Source organism: Marmota flaviventris, chromosome 10 (assembly GCF_047511675.1).
Source record: "Marmota flaviventris isolate mMarFla1 chromosome 10, mMarFla1.hap1, whole genome shotgun sequence".
In the NCBI taxonomy this organism is placed as follows: domain Eukaryota; kingdom Metazoa; phylum Chordata; class Mammalia; order Rodentia; family Sciuridae; genus Marmota; species Marmota flaviventris.
Genome location: NC_092507.1, coordinates 18,675,717 through 18,701,257, shown reverse-complemented (window position 1 = coordinate 18,701,257; position 25,541 = coordinate 18,675,717). Strand labels below are relative to the sequence as shown.

Below are 25,541 nucleotides of genomic sequence, written 5' to 3'. Positions count from 1 at the left end.
CTGGGCTGGGCAGCCAATTTCAGGGCCACAGAGCTCAGAACACCTGCCCTCAGACTCTTGGAAGAAGACACGGAAGTTACCTTGAAACTCTTCTTGCTTGTGTCCCCAGCCCTGTGGCAGTGACCTGATCAGCTGGGTCTTTGCCCTGGGTTCTGACCAGGGAGGCCTAGTGGTTGGAGCAAGACTTCTCAGTGGGGGCAATTTGAGCCCAGGGAACATGTGGCAATGCCCAGAGATGATTCTAGTATCACAACCAAGGGAGGAAGGCTGTGGCGTTTCGGGGTCAGGGGTCAGGGGTCAGGGTCCTATTAAACATCCCAACATGCCTGGCACAGTCCTCCACAACCAGAATGATCCAGCCCCGAACACTAACGGTGCAAAAGGTGAGGAACTTCGGGCCACGCTTTGAAGTCACGGTTTCCAGTCCAGGCTCGGTCACCACCAGCAGTGACACCTTGGGCAACTTGCCTGAGCCTCGGTTTCCTCACCTGTGAAATGGGACGATCGTGGTGCCGTCCGCACAGGATGATGAGGCCCAAAGGATCTCATTTTTATAGATGTTTCAGCACAGGGTCCGGCACCTGGTGAGCATGCGGTAAATGGGAACCGATGTCACACAAGACAAAAGTACCAGAGCCGCTTCTAGAAAGGCCTGTGGTGCTGAGCACAGCTGGGGAAGCCCCTCCCCTCCTGGAGTTTCAGGATAATCCATCCCAACGGCGGAATATCCCAGGACCACTCTAAGGAGCAGAGACTGAGTAAGTCATTTGCAGTAAGACACAGCTGGCTTTCCGTGCTCGAGGACCTCAGCTGAGGCCACTTCTATGCAGGTCGATGGCATCAAGTTTCTTCTTGTTCCCACGATCCTGGGATATGTGTAGCCCGCTGTCATGTGAGAACGAGGTGAAATAATCGTGCTAATGCCTCAGAGGTATGCCTGACGGATAGCACCGACGACATGTTAGCTATTATTATTCATGGTACTAGCACTTTTTAAAGGGCATGTAAAATAAATATCTCTGAATCTCATAAAAATACATTTCTGAAAGCTCATATCAAGCCCTATGAAGCTAGAAATAAAATAGCATATTGAAAAGGCAGCCCTGAAATGCCTGAGTCACCTGGCCCGGCTTGCTGAGGTCAGGCCATTTTTGTCCATGAAGTGAGATTCCAGGGAGGGTCTCAAAGTGTCCTCCCGCTCAGGGTCAGCATGGTAAGAAGGACCCAGGGCCTCAGGCAGGCATTGCTAGGGGAAGACCATCTGGAGCCCAAGATCATGGGAAGTTCCTCCCAAACCTATCCCTATGCAGTTTGAGGTTTTTCCTAGAATTGAAGAAATGAGCCCACGTGGCAGAGGAATATGGCGGTCACAGCCTTGATTTTCATAGACCTGCGGTTGGATCCAGGTCCTGCCCTCAGGGCTGTGTGGCCCTAGACCAGTCCCTCCATTTGGTCCGGTTTCCTTGTATGAAATATGGGTGATACCAGCAGGAAAACAAGTTAAATATTAGTGTTAGAGAAGAACAGATAGTCAGGTTAGGAAAGGAGATGCTAAATGAAAGAGAAGAAATATTGGGGTTTGGAAGGACCTCCATCAATATCTCACTTGCTTCCAACCCAGCTCTGCCACTTGGTTGGGTCACCTGCCGGTAAAGGGAAACCATGCTACTCTAAATGAGGTACCCAATGGGCAAGCACTTTATTGATGATAACGCAAAACAGAGGTTCATCAGAGCTGCCATCTCTTTTCAAAAAGAGTTCTCAGCCAGCTCGGTGGCGCCCACCTGTAATCCCAGCAGCTCAAGAGGCTGAGGCAGGAAGATCATGAGTTCAAAACCAGCCTCAGCAACAGTGAGGCCCTAAGCAACTCAAAGAGATCGGGTCTCTAAATAAATACAAAATAGGGCTGGGGGTGTGGCTCAGTGGTCGAGTGCCGCTTAGTTCAATCCCTGGTACCCCCCAAAAGAAGTGCTCAACATTCCACAAATATCTGTTGTACCTCAGACATGGTTTTTAAAAATTTTAAATGCATCCTAATATTTACATTTGTAAGTTAAATAATTTGATACACACCATAATTCCTACCTTGCTTCGTTCTACTTTTTCCTATTGTTATATATATATTTTTCTTTTTGCCTCTTTATTACGTTCTGTGTATCCTAAAGCAAGGAAAATCCGCCCCCAGCGAGTCCTCCACTCCGAGTCCCGCGCAGTGGGCTTGCTCCGCCCCCTTGTGGCTGAGTGGGGCCATGTGACTATTTCTGGCCAATGACAGGTGAGCAGAAATGACAGGTGTCACTTGTAGGCCAGAGCATTCGTTGCTGGTGCCATGTTCCCAGAGCTGTGGCTGTCCCACCATCCCGGTGAACAACAGTGGCCCAGGTGGCACCTGCTCCACAGCCAGGGTCCCCGCGTGACTCTGATCAGAATTTTCCATGGTGTCCTCCGGCTGCGACCTCGGGGAGCCTAAGTCCGAGTTTACCTGCACTCGGTTGAGCCCCTGAGTTTTTGACTCTTAAGATGTTTTTTCAAAAGGTAGCGTTAGGGGGCTGGGCTGGGCTCAGCGGTAGAGCGCTCGCCTCGCACCTGCAAGGCCCTGGGTTCGGTCCTCGGCACCACGTAAAAATAAATAAAGTTATTGTGTCCAACTACAACTACAAGAAATAAATACTTAAAAAGGTAGAATTAATTTCAATAATATTTCATTTAACTCAATATCTGAAATATTATTTCAATTATTATTTTAAAAAGCATCAATGAGGGGGCTAGGGTCGTGGCTTAGCAGTAGGACACTCACCTATCACGGGCGGGGCGCGGGGTTCGATCCTCAGCACCACATAAAAATAAATAAGTAAAATAAAGATATGGTGTCCAACTACAACTAAAAAATAAAAATTTTTAAAAAAGCATCAATGAGATAGGAAATGTTCTAGCGCCTTGTGCACGTGAGGTGGGCACTCTACCAACCGAGCTGTGTCCCCAGCCCTATTGTCTCATTTCTTGAGTGTGTATCTGCTCGTGGTTTGTTTTCCCCACTTTTTAAAGGAATTGTGGTAAAGTGCACATAACATAAACTTTATTATCTTGCCCATTTTTAATTGCACGGTCGTAATTAGAAGAGGGAATCCAGAGTCTCCTAGGGTGGGCGGTGCTAAGATGTCAGATCCTTTCCCCTTGTTTGGTCTGTGGTGGGGACTTTCCTTCCTGGTACAGCTCGCTGCCATTTCCCCCCTTCGGCTAATCCGCCCTCTACTCTCCCTAAAGACCAAAGAGAAAAAAAGAAAAGAAAAATGAATAATAAAGTAGGCCTATGAAGAGGCCCGAGTTGAAAGTAAAGAGAAATCCGGCCAGGGCCACGGTGTGGAAGATGCTGTGGGCACGGGCAGCACCCCAGGGGTGGAGAGTCCTTGAACCCCAGGTTGGGGGGGAGGGGAGCCTTGGAGATCAGAAGGGATGGGGGCCAGGAGGGTGATGGAGGCTTCCAGATTGATCTCCTACCTGAGGGGAGAGAGGATGCATTTTGACTGTGGATGTTGGTTTGGGACCCTGGTGTTGAGGATCAAGGGTTACAGTAATGTTACCTTTTTTTCAGGTTCTTTTTTTTTTTTTAAAGAAAGGAGAAGAACTGCAGTTTTAAGAGAGAGAGAGAGAGAGAATTTTTTAATGTTTATTTTTTAGTTTTCGGCGGACACAACATCTTTGTTTGTATGTGGTGCTGAGGATCGAACCCGGGCCACACGCATGCCAGGCGAGCGCGCTACCGCTTGAGCCACATCCCCAGCCCTTTTCAGGTTCTTTTATCAATTTTATTTTGTCATTTCTTGAGCATGCTTTTTGCTTTTTCACTTTTCAAAGAAATTATGGTAAGATATACATCACATAATCTGTATCGTCTTGACCATTTTTCCTTTTTGAAGCATATGGTTCAGTGTTACTGGATACGTCCATAATGTAGCATAGCCATTCATTCCATAAGACATTTTTTTTAATCCAGGGGTACTTTACCACTGAGCTATATCCCCAGCTGTTTTTATTTTTTTTTTAGAGACAGGATCTCACTAAGTTGCCTAGGGAGGGCATCCATAAGTTGCTGAGGCTGGCCTTGAACTCACAATTCTCCTGCCTCAGCCTCTGGAGCTGCTGGAATTACAGACATGTATCACACTATGCCTTGGCCACTCCACCTCCTTCCCTCTCCCCCAGGCCCGTAACCATTATAGTACTTCATGTTTCTGAGTTGGACACCTTTAAGTACTTCCCGTCCGTGGAATCATACAGTATTTGTCTTTTTGTGAGTGGTTTATTTCATCCCACTTCATGTCCTCAGGGTACATCCATGCTGCAGGGTGTGACAGAATTTTCTTTCCTTTTTTTTTTAATTATTTATTTTTTAGGTGTAGACGGACACAACACCATGCCTTTAGTTTTATGTGGTGCTGAGGATCGAACCTGGGCCCCGCCTATGCTAGGCGAGCGCTCTGCCACTGAGCCTCAATCTCAGCCCTTTTTTTTTCCTTTTAAAAGCTGAATAATATTCTATCATGTGCACCGTGGCCTTCCTTACTGGTACATTCTGTATCTGTAGATCCAACCAACCAAAGACAGAAAACATCTGGAAAAATAATTGCATCTGTGCTGAACATGGACAGAATTTTCTCCTGTCTTTATTCCCTAAACAAATATGCATAGCAACTATTTACATAGTATTTACATTGTTTTGGGTATTATAAGAAATCTAGAGGACTGGGGATGTGGAGCAAGCAGTAGCGTGCTCTTGCCTGGCATGCGTGTGGCCCGGGTTCGATCCTCAGCACCACATACAAACAAAGATGTTGTGTCCGCCAAAAATTAAAAAATAAATATTTAAAAAATTCTCTCTCTCTCTCTCTGTCTCTTTAAAAAAAATAAATCTAGAAATGATTTAAATCATACAGGAGGTGTGTGCATACTCTGTGCCAATACTATACATAAAGGACTTGAGCATTCACAGATTTTGATCTCTGAGGAGGGTCCTGGAACAAATCCCCCGAGAATGTCAAGGGTGTACTGCATATACCACATTGTGTTTGTCCATTTATCCATCCGTGGACACTTGGGTCGCTTCCACACTTTAGCTACTGTGAATAATGCTGCCCTGAAGGTGGATGTATGTCTTAGTTCACTTTCTGTTGCTGTAACTGAATACCACAGACTTGGTACTATTTATAAAGAAGAAAGGTTTTTCCAGCTCATGGTTGTAGAGGCTGGGAGATAAAAGGGCCACATATAATAAAGGTTTTCTCTCTGGTGGGGACTCTCTCGAGTCCCAAAGTAGTGCAGGAGAGCATCACATGTGAGACAGAAGGTCCTAGATTAGGTCTCTCCTCTCATAAAGCCAGTCCCACCGCCCTGATGGCCTCATTTAACCTCATAACCTCCCAGAGGTCCCACCTCCATACACCACAGTCGGACGGAGTTTTCACCATCTTAATGCTCCGCGATGGAGATTAAATTTCAACCTGAGTTTGGGTGACAGACACTCAAGCCAGAGCAGCACACGCACATTGATTCCTTGTTAATTAATTTGTTATCATCTGTGTGTGTTCGTGTTGTTCAAATGGGATTATTCTGCACTTCCTGCTTAGGAAAGGGCCTTCTTCAATTTTCCAATATGCCAGGAGCATTTTTCCATGAAATTAAATATTCTTCTACCTCATCTTTCTGAGCCACCAAATGGTGTTTTTATAATGGATGGGCCCGAATCTGTTCACCCCACCCCTCCCCTGGGCGCGCACGTGTTCTCCAATTGTTAAATATACCGGCCGAGTGAGTAGTTCAGCCCTCTCTGAATGCCCAGCCCTGCAGAGGCAGAGGACACGGTCTGGTGGGGCGGAGTGGCACCCAAGGCCTCCTCCTGGCACCAGGACTTCACCCACGCGACGCCATCCTCGGGGAGGTGAGGAGAGCGGAGCCCTCCCTGGGCACTTCCAGGAGAGCTGGGGACCACGGTGTTGGAGACAGAGGCTGGGGGTGGCTGCGGGTCCTGCCATCTGGTAGCTCTTCAGAGGCTTCTCTGAGCCTCAGTTTCCTTTTGGGGAAATGAGGAGAATTTTGGCCCCTTGGTATTTATTTTTGAGATTGGACCAGAAAAAAAATACACGCGCAGATGTCCGATGTCCAGCATGAAGTCCTGATGGACGCATCAGATGCATATATCAAAATGGCTAAATGGTTAAGTCAGGCTGTATGTGTCACCTCGTGTGTGTGTGTGTGTGTGTGTGTGTGTGCACTCTGTTCTCTTTGCAGTTTTCAAGTACACAACACATTGCTACTAACAAAAGTGACCTTGCAGTACAGCAGAGCTCCTGAGCTCCTCCGGCTTTTGCTTTGGGGTGGGGGGGGGCTCCCTGCTGTTTTACATAATGGCCACGGTGCTGATTTAGACCCCCACCAGCCCCCACGGTGACTACTGTGTGGTGGAGTCTGCACCTGCTGACTGACGGTCCTTCTAAGACTCACGAGGTGGCATCTCACGGTGGTTCTCACTTGCAGTTCTGATGACCAGTGGTCAGCCTCTTGTCCTGTCTGTGGGTTTTCAGGTCTTTTCGTGACAAATGCTCACCCAGGTCTTCTGCCGTGTTTTAATTGGGTCTTTGCTTTCTTGCCGCCAAGCCGAGTTCCTCGTGTATTTTGGAGACTGACCCCTATCCAATGTGAACGTTGGTCTCCTCGTCGTTTTCTCTCGTTCCACGGGTTCTCTCTCCTCTGTGGGTGGTTTTCTTGGCTCTGCAGAAGCCTTTGGATCTCATGGAATTCCATTTATCTCTTGTTTTTCTTTCATGCCTGGGTTTTCAAGGTCATATCCAAAAAGATAAATCTCTGCCCGTGCCCATGTCACGGAGCGTCCCTGTTTTCCCCTAGTGGTTTCATAGTTTCGGGTCGTTTTCTGTTGACTTGGGTCGCGATAAGAGTCCGATTCCGTCCTTCTGCAGGTGGGGTCCAGTTTTCAACACTATTTACCGGGTCCTCGGCCTCTTGGCGTCCGACTGTGAATTCTGGTTAAATAAGATGGACTGAGCACATAAGCTCTGCTCCCCTCCTGACACCCCACGAACACGAAGGCAGAGGGGTTATTTTTGATGCACAAAACCACAACACTAATTGGCACAGAAGAGGAGAGAACAGACATTTGGAAGACAGAAGAGCAGACCGATGGGCTGCACCCCTAAAATACCAATGAGGAAAGCTGGAAATACCCCGACGTCTCGCCACGGACCCCACAAGAGGCTCAGCGGTCATCTTCATGGACCAGGGTGAGGATGGGGTGGTGCATGTCTGTAACGCCAGTGACTGGGGAGGCTGAGGCAGGAGGATCACAAGTTTGAGGCCAGCCTGGGCCACTTAGCAAGACCCTGTCTGAAAATACACAATAACAAGGGCCGGGAGGTAGCTCCGTGGTGGGGTGTCTCTGCGCTCAGTCCCCAGTTCTGGAAAAAGAGAGGAAGAGCCAAGGCAAGGAGACGCCAAAGGCAGACGCGCCTTCCCTTCGCGCCCTTCCTGGCTGTGTGCCCCCTTCCTGCTTCGGGGTCTGGGACAGAGGTGGGCCTGCGTGGCCTGCTCGGCTCCTGCCCTGCACCGGGCACTCCATTGGCCCCAGTGTCGGGAGGGAAGGGGATGGACTCAGGAGTCAGTGAAGCAGGTCTGTCCAGGACGTGGCCTGGCTTGGCGAGCTGGAGACACGTGCCAGGCCCTGGGCCGGGGTCTGGAGGCTGCTCAGAACATCGGCTCTGACCCCCACATGGGGACGGCTCTGAGCGGACAGAGGCCTCCCCGCAGCCTCGCCCCAGCCGCCCCTGCCACCTCCCCGGCCACCTCCCAGCCTGGCTCCCCGTGCTTCCCTTTCCCCCGCCCAGGTAGCCGCTGCCCCTCCAGCCCTGCTCCAGGCTGGCTCCTCCTCGCCCGCCCTGGGGGATGAGCAGGATCCCTCATGGCTCTCCACGGCACCCGCCCTCAGGAACTCCTGCTCCCCACCTCTGTCACGTCAAGGGCTGCAGCTGGCACCTCCCAACTGTCGAGAAGAAGCAAGCTTCCAAGGGTCAAAGGGCAGAGCTCCGATGGTGGAAGGCTAGGCCACTGGACCGGCGTCTCCTGGGCAGGGGGTAGCTCCCCCTACGGGTAATGTCCACTGTCCCAGAGGGAGAACAGGGAGAGGGGTGTCCCGGTACTATTGGCCCCCCTGGAGTCAAATGCCTTCAGCAGATGCAAGTGTCCCTAGGGGACAAGGGCCGAATTATTTTGGGGTCATGTCCTCTGCCCTGAGGGTGGCCAGATATAACAAATAAAAATACTGGACAAGACGACCAGTTAAATTTGAATTTCAGATAAGCATCAAATAACTTTGTCTCTAAAGTAAGCTCCATGCAATGTTTGGAGACACACATACACTCACAGATTTCTCATTATTTAATCAATATTCAGATTTAACTGGGTTTCCTTATGTTTGACAGCTCTGCCTGCGGCTGACCGTCCCGCACCCGGGGTCTGGCCTGTGTTAAACACTCATTGGAAGAAGCATTTGTCTCAGTTCTAAGCTAGGAGTGAAATCAGAACGCTGTGTCTCCCCAGGCCAGAGTGGACACTCTAGTTACGTCAGGTGAGTTTTAATTACCAAAATGAGACTGCTTACTTTAACCAAGAGGGACCAGAAACTCGGAGACCTGCCTGAGTCGTCAATCGGCATCCAAGAAGGGAAACCTGCCCCTCTACAGAGCCAGTCTGCAGACATGGGGAGAAAACAAGCTGGATTCCTGTGCATTCCAACCTGTTCCCATCCATTCACTCAACAAATATTGATTGCAGCCCTGTTGAGCCCCAGGCAGGGCTCCCTAAGCCCCTGAGGTGATTACTCTCAAGCTTCTCAATGTCCTTACTTGATGAAGAGAAAAACCGAGGCACAGAGAAGTTAGGTGAGTTGCCCAAGGTGACACAGCGGGTAGATGGTGCCCACATCTGACACGGGTGCCCTCGCTCTTACCCTGCCGCGTGACTCTACGGAGGTACCAGGCAGAGAGCAGGAGGAAGTAGCCAGACGGAGCTCACACAGAGAGCCTGCAGCCCCCGCCATCGCCCCTAAGAGCTTCTCTCCTAATATCTCTGAGCCGCCTGGTCCCCCCATCCCCCCTTCCCACCCCTGCTCGGCTTCTGGTCAGCCGTGATGTCCCGGCTGGTCCATCTCTCTGGATCATGCCTGGGAACTAGTGTTTGACCACCTCTGGTGGTTGATGGACGGGGGGCTGGGCTCAGCTGTGTGGGGCTTCGGGGGCTACAGGCATCTGGGGGCTGGTGGCGCCGCCCCATGTGGCGCCCTCTCCTGGCGCTCAGTGCAGAGGCTGGCCTTTGCCGGAGTCCACCGGGCACATGCTGCAGCACCCACCTGTGGCTTCTCCATGTGCCGCGTCCTCTCAGGGCAACTGGAATCTGAGAGTGTCGCGAGAGTGAGCGTGCGGTAAGTGAGGGGCAGAAACTTCTAGCATTTCACCTGAGGGGAGACCATGTCGCGTGGTGGGAGCCCGTGGCCGAGCAGAGCCACTCATCATGGCCAGGAAGCAAGAAAGCAGAAGAGGAAGAGACTGGGTCCCACAACCCTGGTGGCCCAAAGCCCTCCCGCCAGGTCCCCCTCCTCAGGGCTCCACCATGTCCCAGCAGCCAAGTTGTTAACGCAGACCACTGGGGGACGCTCAGCATCCAAACTACAGCAGGACCCGAGTCACGTCTGTACCCTGGCTTCAGAAAGGTCTGGGTTTTGGGTCCTATCAGGAAGGCACTTATGAAAGATGCTGAGCAAGCCCAACTGCAATAGCCCACAATCCCGGGCCTTCTTTCCCCTAGTAATTGTTCTGCTTCCTGTGGCTGCTACAGGGCCTTTGCACATGCTGTTCCCCCTCCTGCAATCTCTACCTCCCCTCTTACCCTCTTCTTTAGGATCCCAGCAGAGTATCTTTTCTGACCTTTCTCTTTTTCTTTTTCGTCCTGAGGATTGAATCCTGGGGCACTCTACCACTGAGCTACATCCCTACCACCTATTTTGTTGTTTTAAGATTTTTTAAAAGATGGACACAATATCTTTATTTTATTTAGTTTTATGTGGTGCTGAGGATTGAACCCAATGCCTCACGCGTGTGAGGTAAGTGCTCTATCACTGAGCTGTAAGCCCAGCCCTGACTTTTTTTTTTTTTTAACTTTGAGATAGAGTCTCACCAAGTTGCCCAGGCTGGCCTTGATCTTGCGATCCCCCTGCCTCAGTCTCCTAAATCACTAGGATTACAGGCACGTGCCATCACATCTGGCCACCTGGCCGTTTGTCATCATTTTACATCTCCATTCTACAGACAAGGAAGCTGGGGGCCAGAGAGGTTAAGTGATCTGCTCAAGAGCACACAGTAAGCAGTACCTCTGGGATTCGAATCCTTGTGACTGACCCCAGAGCCTGTTCCTCACGCCATGTTCTTTAAGTTCACCTGTGTGTAAAGGCCAGGGCAGGGCATGAAGCTGCCCTGAAAACAAACACCACATCAAAACCTGTGGGCAAGCCGCCCAAACTCAGAATGATGGGAAGTGCAGGGGGAGGGCCCAGGCGAGGCTGCACGCTGGGCCAGGCGCTGGCCGTGCTCTAGAACACACCAGTGGTCTGAGTGTCCCACAGCCGAGCTACAGGAGCCCCGGGGCCCTGTGTCGGGAGGTGGGGAGCCCCTGTCTTCTGGAGCGGGGGCCGGGATAGAGTCCGGGGTCAGGGGACATTCTTTTCAGTGGCAAATCTGGTTCTCTGACTTAAGCAGACAGACTTTTGTAGGACAGACAGACAGCTGCTGAGGACGGGGAGCCATCCTAAGGCAGGGACTGGGGCATAATGGTCCCCCTGCCTGCCTTCCCTCCGCAGCCGGGGACCAGGGAGGGGAGCCTAGGAACCCAGGGGATCACATATGATTAAAAATTTGATTAAAAAAGTGCAATTTCGCCTGAGTTCGTAAACAGTAAGTGGGCTCTCTGGCCCTCTCTACACTAGGTCTGGGAATCCCTGGGACAGAGGATTGGGGGCCCCTCCTCCCTGGCCACCAGAGCCCAGGCCCCTCGGAATCCAGCTGATGCTCAGCAAAGGGAACGAGACCAGGGGACCTGGAGCAGCGGCCCGGTCCTGCCACTTCCTCGCTGCGTGGCCTCGGGCAGGAAACTCCTCCTCCGACCTGCTGTACTGTGCGCACAACCAGATGCTGCCTGAGAACAAAGGTCTAACTCATTTATTTTCTCTCGGCAGCAGGACCCTTGGTTCAAAAGACCCGTCCATGGTCCTGTCCTCTGGTCAGCCAGGGACGCCGGCACGGCCCTCCCACCCCTGCCGGGCCCATCTTGAGTGGACCACAGCTGAATCAGGTGACATCTGAGGACACTCGAGGCCCTGCCAGTTCAGAAGTCCGTGAGTAGTTGAGGAAACTGGAGGATTTGGAAAAGTGCGCAGACACTGTGACCAGGCCTCAGCCTGGGTCCTTGGTGGAGCGTTTTGCCGGCTCTGGACCTTGGTTTTCCCATCCAGAGAGCAAGCCTTGGCCTCGGTGGTCTCTGCCATCCCCTTCAGCTCTGAAAACCTAGGACTTTGGAGAGGCTGAGGCAGGAGGATCACAAGTTCAAGTGTGTTCAATCCTCAGCAAGTTAGCGAGGCCCTAGGCAACTTAGTGAGACCGTTTCTAAATAAAAGTAAAAACAGCTGGCGCTGGGGCTCAGTGGGAAGGTGCCCCTGGTTCAATCCCCAGGACCAAAAAAGAGAAAAAGAAAGAAAGAAAAGAAAATCTAGGACTCCTCCCTGGTAAGACCAAGGGAAAACAAGGCCCGTGGTGTGGAGAACCCGGGGGAGGGGGATGGGGACAGCAAGGTGATTCTCCGAGGTTCCGTTTAGAGACAACCCAGGGGGCAACTCAGGGACTGGGTCTTGTGAAAGGTAATGAGCCTCCGAATCAGAAATCAATGACCGAGGTCATAGCTATGGTTTTTGGTTTAGGAAAACAAGAAGAATCAGTAGCCGAGACTCTAACAGGTGGGACTCTGACATGTGGAATGAGTGGTGGGACACATGGGTGGGAGCCCCGGTGGCTGGAGAGATGGGTGATGGCCAGGTAGAGATGGGGAAGGACAGGGACGTTCCAGAGGGCGTTGGGTGGGCAGTGGGCACCCGTGTTTTGAGACAAACATCTGAGGAGGTGAACGAGGGTCAGTAATGGATTTGGGGTGAGCAGGCTAAGAAGGAACGGGGGTGGGGGGGGCAGCCAGGCAGGGAGCGCGGGCGGGAGGACGTGGGTTTGCAGCGGAGGGGCCGGGGGCGGGAGGGGGGACCTCATCATGGCCGATTTGGTTTTCTTGGCATCCACCCATTTCCCCTCCCTGCCCCACTCCCCTTCAGACCCGCTGTGACAGTATAGATGTGAGATGTCACCAAAAGCTCCCGAGAGTCTGCGAGAATGTTCTGGGGCAAACGTTTGGATCCTGAGAGCGCGGGGCAAACCACTGGACTGAGCCATTAGATGGATTAATAGTTTAAAGGCCTAACGGGGTGGTAACTGGAGGCCAGTGGGGGTGGCTGGAGGAAGTAGATGGGGGCCAGCCTCGGGGTTTATATTTGAAAGGAAAGTGACCACGACACTCGGAGTGACCAAGAGATCTTTATTGTGCCAATGTCTGATTAACAGGGAAGGAAGAGAAAAAGGGAGAGAGAAAGAGAGCAGGGAAAGAGGGGGGAGAGAGGGGGAGAGGGGAGAGTTTTTATAGCCAAATCTACTGGGCTCTCTGGGTCTGCAGGCCGCCTTGTTGGTGGACAGTGATTGGGTCACACAGTTGCTAAGGGTGTCATCTTCTGCCTTCAGGCAGACGGGGCAGGGGTCAGATGTGGTCAGGTGGGGGTGGAGTGGGGTCAGTGGGGTGGAGTGTTCAGCCTTGAGGCGAACAAGCCATAATGAACCAGACGGTGAGGGTCAGTGTCCAGGCTGCCCTGCGGCTATCATTGTCCAGCCTGCTCTGCAACCAGCAGTATTCCCCCAGGCCTCTCTCTGCCTCTTCCTCCCACTCCCTCCTGGTGGCCTTGAACTGAGCAGCTTCCCTCCAACACCCTTCTGCCCTGAGGTCTGGCCCCCCTGGGGCCCAGAGCCTAGTCAGTCAACCAGGAGTCAAAGTAAACCTCTCCTCCTCCCAGTTGTTCCTGTGAGGTGCTTTGGTCACGGCAACAGAAAGCGGACTAACAGGACACCTGAGAGGGCTACAGAGAGTCTCACTCGTGTGTGTGGCTCTGAGCTCAGATCCTCCTGCCCCAGTCTCCCCAGCCACTGGGATCACAGGGGTGTGCCACCAGCTCCCTGGAGATCTGGGATGTGGCCTCCCAGGGGCCTTCCCTGGTCCTCCCCACTGGGCAGGGTGCAAAGCCTTTCCTCACTGCTCCCAGAGCCCCATGGTCCATCCAGAGAGGACGTGAGCCCGGGACTCAGTGGTCCACTGTCCCCTCCCTTATCCACCTGAAGGGCCTGAGTCACCTGAAGGGCCAGGTGATGCAGCAGGTGGGCGGACAGAGAAGTCAACATTCACGTTTATTTAAAATATTTTTAACAACAAAAATAATTATTTACTTTGTCTGACTTCCCCTCTAGACTGAAGGGGGAGCTGGATAGAGTAAGGAAAAAGAAAGAAAAGAAAATGCCTCCCCAGTCCATGCACAGTGCTAGCTGGTTCTCAACCGTCCCCATGAGTCAGGCACGACAGGGTTGGGGTCTTAGAGAACAGAGGTGGGGATGGGGCCGGTGCTGTGTGTAGCCCAGGCCAGACAGCCCTCTCTGAACAGCATTTGTACAGAACCCTGTCGGCGGAGAGGGAAGAGGGACAGGACCCGGAGGTACAGCCCTGAGGAGCAGGTGAACTTGGTGGCTTTAAGGAGCACCCAGGGCGGGGGGCTCTGGGGCAGGGGAGCTTCCAGGCGGCAGGCTCTGGGGCTGGGGGTGCCCAGCAGACAGGAGCCCAGCCCAGACGCCGGCCTCTACAGAGGCTCTTCCTGTTAACATTGACCTTGGCTGGTTATTAACTGGGTCTATTAATAGACGCTGGTGGGCTTTTGCCTCCTCAGGAGTGACTTCGAGAAGCAGTGTCCCTCCCCTTGTTCTGCCTTGCACATGTGCAGTCCGGCTCACGGCCCCTCACCTGGTGTCACTGGCTGATGCCCCCCCCCCCCACATGACTGCATGGGATCTGAGGAGAAACAGGAGGCCCTGTAGCTTGGCGTCCCCCTGCCCTGGGGAGCTTCACAGAGCTGCTCCTCTGGGCCATGCCAGGCTGCAGGGACCGCTGCGTGTTCTCCCCGGAAGCAGCCCCAGGGGGGACAGAGAGAGAGCTTTAAGAGAAAATGTGTTTGACAAGTGGCCCACACGCTGGCGGAAGCCGAGGAGTCCCATTGGCCACCTGCAGGCCGGAGACCAGGTACTGATGGGGCAGGAGAAGGACGCCTCGGCTCAGGAGGCCAAGGACACACTGCACACCAGCCACCAGAGGTGGCGGCTCTCCCTCACCCAGTCAGTGACCCTGGCTGACCGCCTGGGCCTGAGACTTTCTGAAGGCAAGGACCCTTCACCCTGGGGATGCAGGAGCAGACAAGGGAAGAAGAGAGGCCCAGACAAAGGAGACAGTGTGTAAGAAACCCAAAGCCAAGACGGGGAATGCCACGTCCCCAGCAGAAAGACACAGAAACAGCGGCGGCCACCAAGATGCCAGTTATCCCAGCAACTCAGGAGGCTGAGATAGGAGGATCTCAAGGTCAAGGCCAGCCTCAGTAACTTAGAGAGGCCCTGTCTCAAAATTAAAAGTGAAAAGGGCTGGGGATGTGGCTCAGTGGGACAGCTCCCCTGGGTTCAGTCCCTAGTATCAGAGAGAGAAACGGAACCTGGGCCAGGCCACCGGACTCATCACAGAACCCCAGGACCCTCCCCACACCCTCTCCCCCCTCTCCTCAGCCTGGCTCTTCCCTCTCCTCTGGGTGGCATTTCTGTTAGCCACTGTCCACTCTGCCCAAGGAGGTCAGGGTTGAGATTAAAGGAGGCTGTGACAAACTTCTGATCAGCGCGGAGATCTCATTGGGTTTGGGGCTTCGTCTACAGGAGGGGCTCAGCCTGGAAGCCCTGTCAAGAACCCTCCAGAAGGAAGATCCAGGTCCGTCCCAGAGCAGGCTGGGGGTGTGTGCAGGCTAAGCCTGCAGCTGAGGTCACGCTCCGTCTGGGCCAGGTTTGGGTCTTGTCCTGAATCAGGGTTCGGCTTGCCCAAGCTCAGGGTGTGAATGGGCGCCTGAGAGAGGATGGGGCACTGCCAGGCTCTGGCTCTCCTGGGCAGGGTCCCGCTGCTCAGGCCTGGGCTCGGAGTGAGACAGAAGCCCTGTGAGGACAAAGGCAGGACCACCCTCGGCCCCAGCAGACGTTCCAGCCCTGCCGTGGTGCTGTGCTCTGACCTAACTGTCCCCTCCCGTGACCACCACACACATGCAGGCACACGGAGATCTGGGCACGAGGCGCCTGGGCACACTGGCACTGCGGGCGGCTGGTGTCTGCAGGCCCATCCTGCGCGGATCAGATGGGCCACAGGGAGCTCCCTGTTCCCCTCAGGCAGCAACCAAGATGGGTGCCAAGAGGGGAGGTGGCTCTGGCTGCCACTCACTAGCCACTGTGAGCCCAAGAGCCCCAGGCCAGGGTCTTCAGAGGTCTGGACCTCTGCCAAACCTGTCTCCATCACCCACCACCAAGCCCCTGGGACTGGCACCGCCCAGTCCTCCAGAAGGACCACGACCAGAGGTGGAGGAAGCCCTGGCTGGAGGCCGGGTCTGGGAGCCTTGCTTCCTCTCTCGGGGCCATTTGAAAAAATCAGAATAAAATAAGAAGGATGGGATTTGACCATTGAGAAAACTGACAGAGAGGACAGAGGCTGAGCAGGGTCACACACAGGACCAGAGCCCCGTCCTGCTGACACCAGTGCTCTTAGTTCTCTTGCCAGTTGGGGCTCATTTGTCTCAGAGGCTGAGCTGTGCACACCTAAGCAGGCTTCCAGGAGAAGGTGGCAGAAGAGGCAGGACAGACAGCCCTCTCCCATCAGGTCCTCTGGGATCATGGAGCCCAGGAGCGTTGCCAGGCAATCCTGTGCTGGTAAAGCTCTAGCTCTGGGCCCAGATTCAAATCTCAGCTTCAAATCTACACCTGCTCTGTGACCTCAGGTAGGTTGCTTCACCTCTCTGAGCAAGATGCAAATGTCCAACTGCAAAAGGGAGATAATCAAGGTAATTATCTCTTAGGTGACCTTTAGGCCCAGCCCAGCCTGTCTCCCACCTCCCTCCCCTCGGTCTCCCTGCCTTTCTTTCTGCTTCCCCCACAGTCACACTCCTTCTGCTTCAGGGCTTGGGGACATGCTGTTCTCTCTGGTCTTCCCCACAAACTCACTTCCTCAGGGCATCGCAGATGCAACCAGGCCATTCTCCCTACCTTCCTTTGTGGCGCCTGCTAAGACGGGGACTGAGATCGCGTGTGGACAGGGTATTGGAGGGAGCTTTTCCGTTTGTCTCAAGTTGACAACTAGGGGGCAGAGCTGGGGTGAAAAACTGCCAAGGGCCCCAAACTCTGAAAATAGGTCCCAACAGCTGGGGCCAGATGTTCCCGACCCTCCCGCCCTCCACTCCAGGAGTTTGGGGTCCTCAGGAGCGAGAAGCTGTGGATCTTCTCTCCCCTCCTCCCCAGGCCCCTCCCAGCCAGCCCAGTGGCAGCGGCCCCAGAAGACCTGGTGTTATTTTGGAGGTGGAAGGACCCGCGGGAGGGGAAGCTGGGGGATGGACCACAGAGGGGCTCAGCGGCACTGCGGGGGGCCAAGCTGCCTGTTCATCTCGTGGAACAGGGGGGTGAAGTACTGACACAGGCACAAGGTCAGCCTTGAAAACATCACGCTAAGGGGAAGACCAGGTGCTGTGTGAGCCCACCTACCTGCCTCCATCCGGACAGGCCACGGGAAGGGGCTGTGGGGAGGGCGGTGTCAGGGTTCTCAGGGTTCCTGGAGGACGGGGAACACACAGTAGGAACACCAGGAAGACAGAGAGAAAGGAACAGAGTGGTACTATGAGCCATGATACCTGAGAATCCCCCACAGTAACCAGGCACTAAACCATGGACCCAGGAATCTCAGAGTAACAACAAGAGGATGAATCATTTAAAAAATCAAACCCCGAAAAACTACAGCTAGGCATATTAGTTTCATACTACGGAAAATCAAAGATAAAGAAAAAAAATTCCCAAAAGAAGCCAGAAGAAAAAAGGCCTTACCTATCACACAGCGAAATCATCACATCTGACTTCCCAGAAACCGCGCAGGCAAAAAGAGAGCGCCATGGGATTAGGTGTTGAGAGACAGACCCCCTCCAGCCTGGAATCCTGCACCCTGCCAGACGAGCCTCCAAAATCGAACCACCTGGAATCGAATTCCAGGGACAAACTGATATAGGCTCATTATACAGGCTGAGGCAGAGGGATCACAAGTTCAAGGTCAGCTTCAGCACTTAGTGAGACTCTGTTTGAAAATATAAAATAAAAAAGGCCAGGGAGGTGGTAGGGTACCCCCGAGTTCACACCCCAGTGCCATACACACTCACCAAAAAAAAAAAAAGAAGAGGGAGAGAAAAGAGAGAATTATTTTTCTCCAACAAACAAAAGTTGAGGGAATTTCTTACAAGTAAACCTGCCTTGCAGGAAATGTTAAGTCCACGGAGAGAAGGGAAATGATGCGGAACAGAAACTCCGACCTATGTGGAGACAGGGAGAACAGGAAGAGGAAATGAAACTCTTCTTTTTCTCATGGATGGGGAGTGATGACATGCTGTAAGACTGTTCCAAACTCTTCGCACACAGGGGAGGTGTGGATTCGGTTTGGGAAGATGAAGTGTTCTGGGGAGGATGGGCAGGGCTGAGGGCCGTCGGGCAGGGTGTGGGCACTCCCTGCCGCTGAACCCTACACTTAAAATGCTTAGGACGTAGATCTCATGTGGGTGTAAATTCTACCATAATTTTAAAAAACAAATTCTAAAATACAGGGGGAAAAGTATTCCAGAACCAAACCGGACTCCCCAGATTTTTGAAGTCAGGAGACCAAGGAAGCCTCAGCCTTAGTAAATGTCTGAGGAAGGAATGGAGACCCTCCCCCACTGGACGGAGAAGGAAACAGCCCAGGGAAGTCAGGGCAGGCCAGGGGGAGGCCCAAACAGAAGAGCCATGCCCCTCCCGTGGGGTGGGGCTGGATCTCAGCAGGACCCCTGCCCCAGCTGGGAACATCTGGCAGCCTCAGGGATGAGGCAATGCCAGGAACTTGGCCAAGGACGGGACAGCTGGAGGCACTTCCAAGGGACACAGTTGGCAGCCCAGGGCTGCGCCTGGCCTCCGGGCTGCTCCCTCCTGCCTGGCCCTAGGAGCTGCCTTCCCAGGGCAACACCCTCACTCCAAATCCTCCTGGCTGGGAGGCGGAGGCTGTCCTGGTCTACTCCCTGGGAGGATGACCTCAGCTGGCCCCTACCCTTCTCTAGGTCGTGTTCGGGGATAATCCAGTTTCATCCAGCCCTGCCCTTCAAATCTGACCCTGGAGCACTCAGTCCTGCCTGCAGGTGCCCCTAGTCTGGGGAGGACACGGCCCTGCACACTGGAGCTTCCGGTTCTCTTGGAGGTGTGACTCTGCCCTGAGAAACCTCCAGTCCAGGAGGGAGATGACCCCTCTGATGGGGAAGACACTTAATTAAGACAGCCACCCGCATAGATGCCTGGGCCTTGGCTGGCTCTCAGATGCCCTCCCCTCTTCCCAGTTGTGGGGCATGTGGTTCACACACCTCCCCCTCTCTCCCTCTCCCTCTCTCTCTCCCTCCCTCTCTCTGAACTCTGTGGGCCCCACCTGGGCTGCTGGCCACAGCCAGCATCGTGACAGACTGCCCACGCCAAGGCTGGACAGAACACACACATTCACCACACACCACTTGCTTTGGGTGAGAAGCTCTGGCCTGGTTGTGGCTGCTACATCCCCAGGATGGCAGCCCCTTGGCCCAGGACCTGAGCCAGAAGACCCCAGCAGCACTGCAGAATTAGGGAGTCCTCAGAATGGACAGCCCTGGTGCCCCTGCTGGGTCCCAAACACCGAGGTTGGCCCAGAGCTGGGATGACCCCATCAGAAGCCACGGAGCCCCCAGGCACAACAGTATCAGCCTGGTTCTCACGGTACCCCCAAAGTCTGAAGTAATTACTAACAAAGAAACAACCCATTTTCCATCCATGAAACAGGGTCCAGCGAGTAACGCTCTCAGACGTTGGAGAGACGAAACTGCAACGATGCAGTCAGAATGCTAGCATGGTGTCCAGCCAGGCCCCGCCTCTGCGGGGTTTGTGTTTTCTGCATACCACCCAAACCCCTTTCTTATGTGGGCGTGGGGAGGCGGTTCTGTCCTCCTAACTCGGAAGCTGACACTCGTCCCCATCTGGCAGGAGTGGGCCTGCCCCCTGCTTTGAAGGTGGGGAATAGAAAAGTCCCGAAGAGGACAGGGATTATTCGTGGGAGGCAGTGGCAGCCCTGGAGCCAGGATGTCCAGTGTTGGTGGCCCTGGCCACAGAACCAGATGTTTTCTGAAGGGGCACTTTGCCTGTGTCCTGAGCCACCCACTTCCCAAACATCTGCACTCTCTGAGCCCATCTCTCCAACAGGTCCCAGGAGCAGCCTGGTTTCCTTCTAGTAAATTCCTGTTCTGCTTAAATTAGTGGGAAGCAGAGTCCACTGTTTTCAACCAGGAAACCTGACCGCTTTGGAAATTGACCGGACGGGGTGTATTTCAGACAGAGAAATGGGAGAAACGATTTTCTGGTGTGGTCGGGGCTCAAGGCAGGGAAAATCCAGTTTGTGTCCAGGGATGTGAATCTAGCAGCCTGTGGAATATGGTGATGAAACAGCTAATTAAATTACACTTAATGAATTAATTAAATGATGGCCTATGGCCATCTGGCCATTGATGGTGGGGCTTTGAGGGTCTGAGTCACTCTGCCTATAAGCACATGAATGGCAGGGATATCTCAGAGGCGGAGTGCAGCTCCTGTGACCTGGACACCGGAAAGAAAGAGATCAGCCTTTAATCCCTGAGCTCAGCTCGAGGCACAGACCACAACCTAGGACCTGGGCGCCGCTTGTCTTTCTGCAGCAGCCTCGAGTGTATGAAGAACCAGTGCAAAGTCTCAGCCTCCGTGTGGCCAAGTTTCAATGACAGGTGAGCTGGCAGCCTGCCCTTCCTCTGCCCATGAATGGATGCTGCAGCTCCCAGAGGCCTGGCCTGGGTGGGTCAGGGCCCCTTCCCTGTTTGCTTTTGCAGCCCTGAAGAGTGCAGGATGCGTTTGGCTGTAAGTGACAGAAACCTAGGACGGGACGCACAGCGGGCGGGCTCCAGCTCCGGGCAGGTCCCCGGGAGCCTGTGGGTGCTTTCCTGCTGCAGCTCTGCCATCCCCAGGGTGGGCTTCACCTGGGGGGCCGGTGCCGAAGCCAGGTCCTGCTGGCTCCCAAGAACCAACTGTGAGCATCCTGACTCCATGTTCCAGGGTGTCTTCTTGGTAGTTTGAAATTGGGCATCTGTACACCATGAAAATCAGCACATACTACAAAATAGGGGGTTTTGTTTCCTTTTCAATGGAGAAGTTGTGTGTCAGTACAGCACTAACTTCATCCTAGAGGTTTAGGGCCACCGGCTTCTTTATTCATGTCCCAGGAGCGAGACAGACTCTGCTGACCGTGGCTCTCCAATCTCACTGACATCCAGCGCCAGCGGCTGACCCAGCCTGACTGGCTCCGTCTCACCCCGATCCTCTCTGGGGCTGGGGTGTGGGCTGTTTCTCCAGAAGGACAAGGGCTCTGAGCACAACCAGGGTTCCTCGGGGAACAAGGAAAGAAGAAAGGGAGGGGGTGGGCAGCACCAAGGCTCCCACACTCTTGGGGTGGCTCACCCCACCTGCGGCTTCGCAGACAACCACAGAGCTGTGTCCCCAGCCCAGGCAATTCTCTGAGCCCCAGATTTGTACAACTGACCACCCACTGGACATCCCCACTTGGACAGTCATAGAATGGTCACCATGGCCAACACCTGGCACTGGCCGTGTGCCCACTCTGCTCCTCGTGCTGTGCGTGAATTAGCTCAGCTCATCCACAGGAGCCCAGCGAGGTGGCTCCATTATTACTCCATCTACAGATGAGGAAAACGAGATTCCAAGGTAACTTCCCAGAGCCAACCTGCCTCCTGGACCCCGCTCTCAACCTGCACCCCACCCTGCGTCCTGTCTGAGGTCATGCCTCAGGCTGGTCACCATCCCTCACGCTGGCCTGCGTCCCTCCCTGCTTGCCTTCCTCCCACTCAGCCCCTCCCTGGCTGGCCCAGTGCCTCGGCCTCAGCCTGGGTTATCAGTCTCCAGTTTCTAGTCCGTTTCCTGCACAAACCCTGAATTCCTTGAGGGCAGGAAAGAGGTCCTGCCCCACAAGCCCAGTGCCCTTACCTCAGGGTCCTGGTACTGTGCCACACCCAGGCTCCCTGGCCCAACCTTCCAGGCGTAAGTCCCAGGAGCCCCGCCACTGCCACCTCCCCAGGGGGCCCTATTCACAAGCTCAGCCCGGATCTCCTCACCCAGCTCTCAGCCTCCTTCCCTTTACTCTTTTATTAAGATTCTAATTAAATAATTCTAATTAAGTGTAACGAGCTGAATCCGCAAACTTGCTGCGATAAAGCAGCATTCAGGACGTGCTCTCTGCTGATCCCTCTCGGGCAGGGGAAGCGGGGCCTGGAGCCTGCTCCCTGGGGGTGACGCAGCAGATGCAGCAGCTGGGCCTGACTCGCGAGGCCAAGGCCGGAACCACCACTGGACCCCGTGGCCCAGCTGAGGCCTCCCCCTGCTCTTAGGGACAGGAGCCTGGCGCACACCGATGGCCCCTCTCCTGGTCCTCAGACCAGTCCTGGTGACTCTGCCCTAGGACAGCAGGGTGGGCAGCCCAGAGCTCCCGACCATGCAGGGGTCTCTCTCTGCCCTTTTCCCTGCTCTCTGAAGAGGAAGGAAGCCTGTCCATGACCTTCAGTGACCTTCAACAAGTTCCATCCCTGATCTCGGTTGCACCTCAATTTCTAACACACAGCGGCCTTGGGCCACGGAGGAGGAGAAAGCAGCCGAGTCCTTAGGTCTCACCCAACCTTGGCCCTGCCCCTCCCTGTGGTAAGCCCCTTCCTCTCTCAGGCCTTGATGATAACAGCCACCTTGGCCAGACATCCCTGCTCCCTCAGGCGCCCTGCCTCACATTCGCTCTCAGGCTGTGCTTCACAGCCAGGCTCTGCCCCTTCTCGACTGAGCCATTCTGGGCCTCGGTTTCCTCTTCTATGAAACAGAAACAGCAGCACTTCAGAGGGTGGTTGTGAGGAGTAGAGGCGACTCACTAAGGCTGTCAGCACCACACCTGGCACAGAACATTCTCAAGACCCCCCACTCAGAGCATGGCCCGTCCCCACCCCACCAGAGGGGACCCGAGCCATTGTTTGACACAAGTCAGGGGACCAGCAAGTGACAGAAGTGGGATCTGAACCCAGGGCCCCCTGACTTCCACCTCTCTTCTTTCCAGTGCTGAGGTCCTGGCTTCTCCTGAACGCCCCCAGGTTTGGGAATCCGACTCTTGGGCTGGCGGGGCCCAAACGTCACACAGCCACCCTTACGGGGGTGGGAGCCCTAATTTGGCCTGGGGAGCTGGGAGAGAGTCTCTGAGTTTAAAGCCTGCATCTGGGGACCAGGGGCTGGGGGTCCTCCCTACATCAGCTGTCAGAGAACCCCAGGAGGCCAGCCTTCAACCCAGGACCCAAGAAACACACCAGCCCTGCTGGGTCCCTGGCAGTGGTCCCCAGACCCATGGATGCCCACAGAGACACCAACATGCAGACTGGGCCCCCAATGAACCCAGGCCCCTGGCGTCCTTTCCCTTGACCAACCTGGGTGCCCCCAGTTGAAAAACGGGGAGGCCCTGCCATTCCCCGTTGGCCGTCAAGCCCAGCGCTTCCTGCTCTCGGGCGCCGCCTGATGAACACGGAGACCCTCCCCAGAGGCCCTCAGTTCCTTCCTGGCTCAGCCTAGCTTAGCCTCTCTTTGTCCCTGTTGTAGGCACAGCCTGGACAGGTGGCTGCTCAGAGCTGGCTGGGTGTACAGACGGGGGCTTCAGTCCTGCCTGGCTCTGTTGGGTCACTTCGCCTGAGACTCGGGTCTCACAGGGTCACCCTAAGGAATAACGCATGCGGACGCTCAGCACGAGCCCCGCACACAGTAGGTCTGGCCTTCCCTCAGCTCCCCCCAGGGTGTTGGGGGGGCCTCGATGTTGTCCCAGCACCCTGCCCATGTGGCCTCCTGGACCCCTGTGAACCACATGCCTGTCTCCTCTCCCCTGCAGGCTTCCTCTTGGTTCCGGCTTCTGCCAACCATTTGCCACCAGGAGGCTACAGGAGCGGCAGCCTGGCAGGGTCCCCCAGCTCCAGCCCCTCATGTTCCATGAACACTTGCGGGGACCTCCTTCAGTCCCCGCACCCTCCCAGTGACTGTAAGTGGATGCTCCTTCCACCTTCCACCTGAGGCGGCCACAGTGGACGGGCCTCCGGGCCAGGCAGCCAAGTCTGAAGTTTTCCTGAGGGCACAGGTTGGTGGTGGGGGCTCTGCCATGTGCACCTGCTGGCATCAGGGCAGAAGCTCCTAGGACGTGACCTGGGTCTCCCCTGGCCCAGCCACTGGGGCAGCGGAGTGAGTCTTCAGGGCCATGCTGTTAACTCACTCGCCAACTCCGTGACTGCTCTCACACAGCTGTTGGGACAGGACTGTTAGCATCCTAAGTGACAGGCGAGGAAATCAAGACACGGGCCATTAAGTCAAATTTACGGGGGTCACCACGTGGCAAATCAGTCGTGGCCCAGAGCTCCGCCTGTGATCGCAATTCTACTGTCTTCCAGGCGCCCAAGACCTCGGGGCCCTTGAGTGTCCCGATGAGTGGACACTCGTTAGGTGAGTGGATGCTCGGTAGGAGCGTGAGAACCCCCACAGTCCTGGCTCTTCCCATCAGCATCACTTCTCCTTCCCCGAAGCTTGGCCTCCCGCCTGCAGACCCCACCATCAAGCATGGAAGGGACTTCTCTCCACTGGGGACGGAGGACGGCTCCTGAAATCTGTGGTTCAACTGACCCGGGGTCCCAGGGAAGTCTTGCGCTCTTCTAAGGTCTCAGTTCCCAGCAGGAAGTAAACTGGGGGGCTGGAGCACTCTCAGCGGCTCTCCCAGCACTAACATCCTAGAATCTTGCTCTGAAAACATTCTGAAAATCAAGACCTTTGGTCAGAGCAGAGGGTTGGTCTGCACAATGTTTACCAAACAGGGATGCGCAGGGCCCGGTCCTGAGTGACAGAGACCCGGAGCCTCTGAGCCCAGGACACGCAGGTGAGTGAGTCGGACAATGGGTTTGACAGTCTGCAAGGTGGACACTGGGCTGCAGAGGCTCCAGTGTCACTACCGTCCCAGCGCTGCCCCCTCTGGAGCTGCCCCTTGTCCCAGCCAGTCCTCTTGGGAACCCAGCTGGTTCTGCCCCCTTCTGATGAGCTTCCAATGGCTACTCTGCCAGGTACCACCTGGCACAGGACCATGGTGTCACTCAGACACGGGCCCTGGCCACAGAGCTCCCAAGCTAGCCAAGTCCATTTCCAACCTTTGTCCTCCCAGATACAGTGGGAACACTCCCTTCTGCCAGGAGCCCGCTGCGGGCCCCAAGGCACCGTCCCTCAGCCTGGCTTCCAAGGTTCTGCTAGTGGGGGGTAAACCCAGCCCACACCCGGGGCTTTGCAGGGCACCAAGACCCACAGCCCCCAGAATGTGAAGGGTCAGCATCTGGGCCTCAGGCAGAGGCAGCCAGACTGGGGCTCAGTAGGTGCACTTGGAATTGTTGCTGGGCAATGTGGACTCACCACACAGCCCCTCTGTCCCGGCTGGAGGCCGTGGCACCAGCCTGACCTGGAACTGAGCCCACACCGTGAAGGTTACTCTGTGCTACCTTGGAAGCTCCAAGCAAGCAAGGCCACGTGTTCTCCAAATGCTCCAAGGGACCAGTGGAGGGGCAGGGCATCTGGGACAGTGCACACATGGCCTCAGAATCCCAGGCCTGCCTCCTAGCAGCTGTGTGAGTCTGGAGGGTCGTGCAACCTCCCTGAGCCTCAGTGTTGTCATCTCAAAAATGGGTTAATATGGACCGACTTCACCGCAGCAGCTGGTGGGGATGCAGGGGTGTTACAGAGGGGGCCCCTCCCACCATCCCTATCCTTCCTCTGAGGACACCAAGGCTCATGGGCCCCACTGGCAGGCTGGACAAGGCTGCTGGGGGCCATATGGGGCCTGAGGTAATGAGACATGGCCCTGTGGAGTCCTAGACACGTCCAGAGAAGTGGCCCCAAAGTGCA

The 25,541-nt window shown here is 54.7% G+C and overlaps 1 long non-coding RNA gene across 1 annotated transcript; it reads left to right on the top strand.

Moving 5' to 3' along the window:
* The first annotated feature begins 9,314 nt into the window (after positions 1 to 9,314).
* Positions 9,315 to 14,252, top strand: LOC117794779 (uncharacterized). Its single transcript, XR_004618645.2, has 3 exons — positions 9,315 to 9,484; positions 11,291 to 11,449; positions 14,132 to 14,252. It is a non-coding gene; the product is annotated as an uncharacterized lncRNA (long non-coding RNA).
* The last annotated feature ends 11,289 nt before the right edge of the window (positions 14,253 to 25,541 follow it).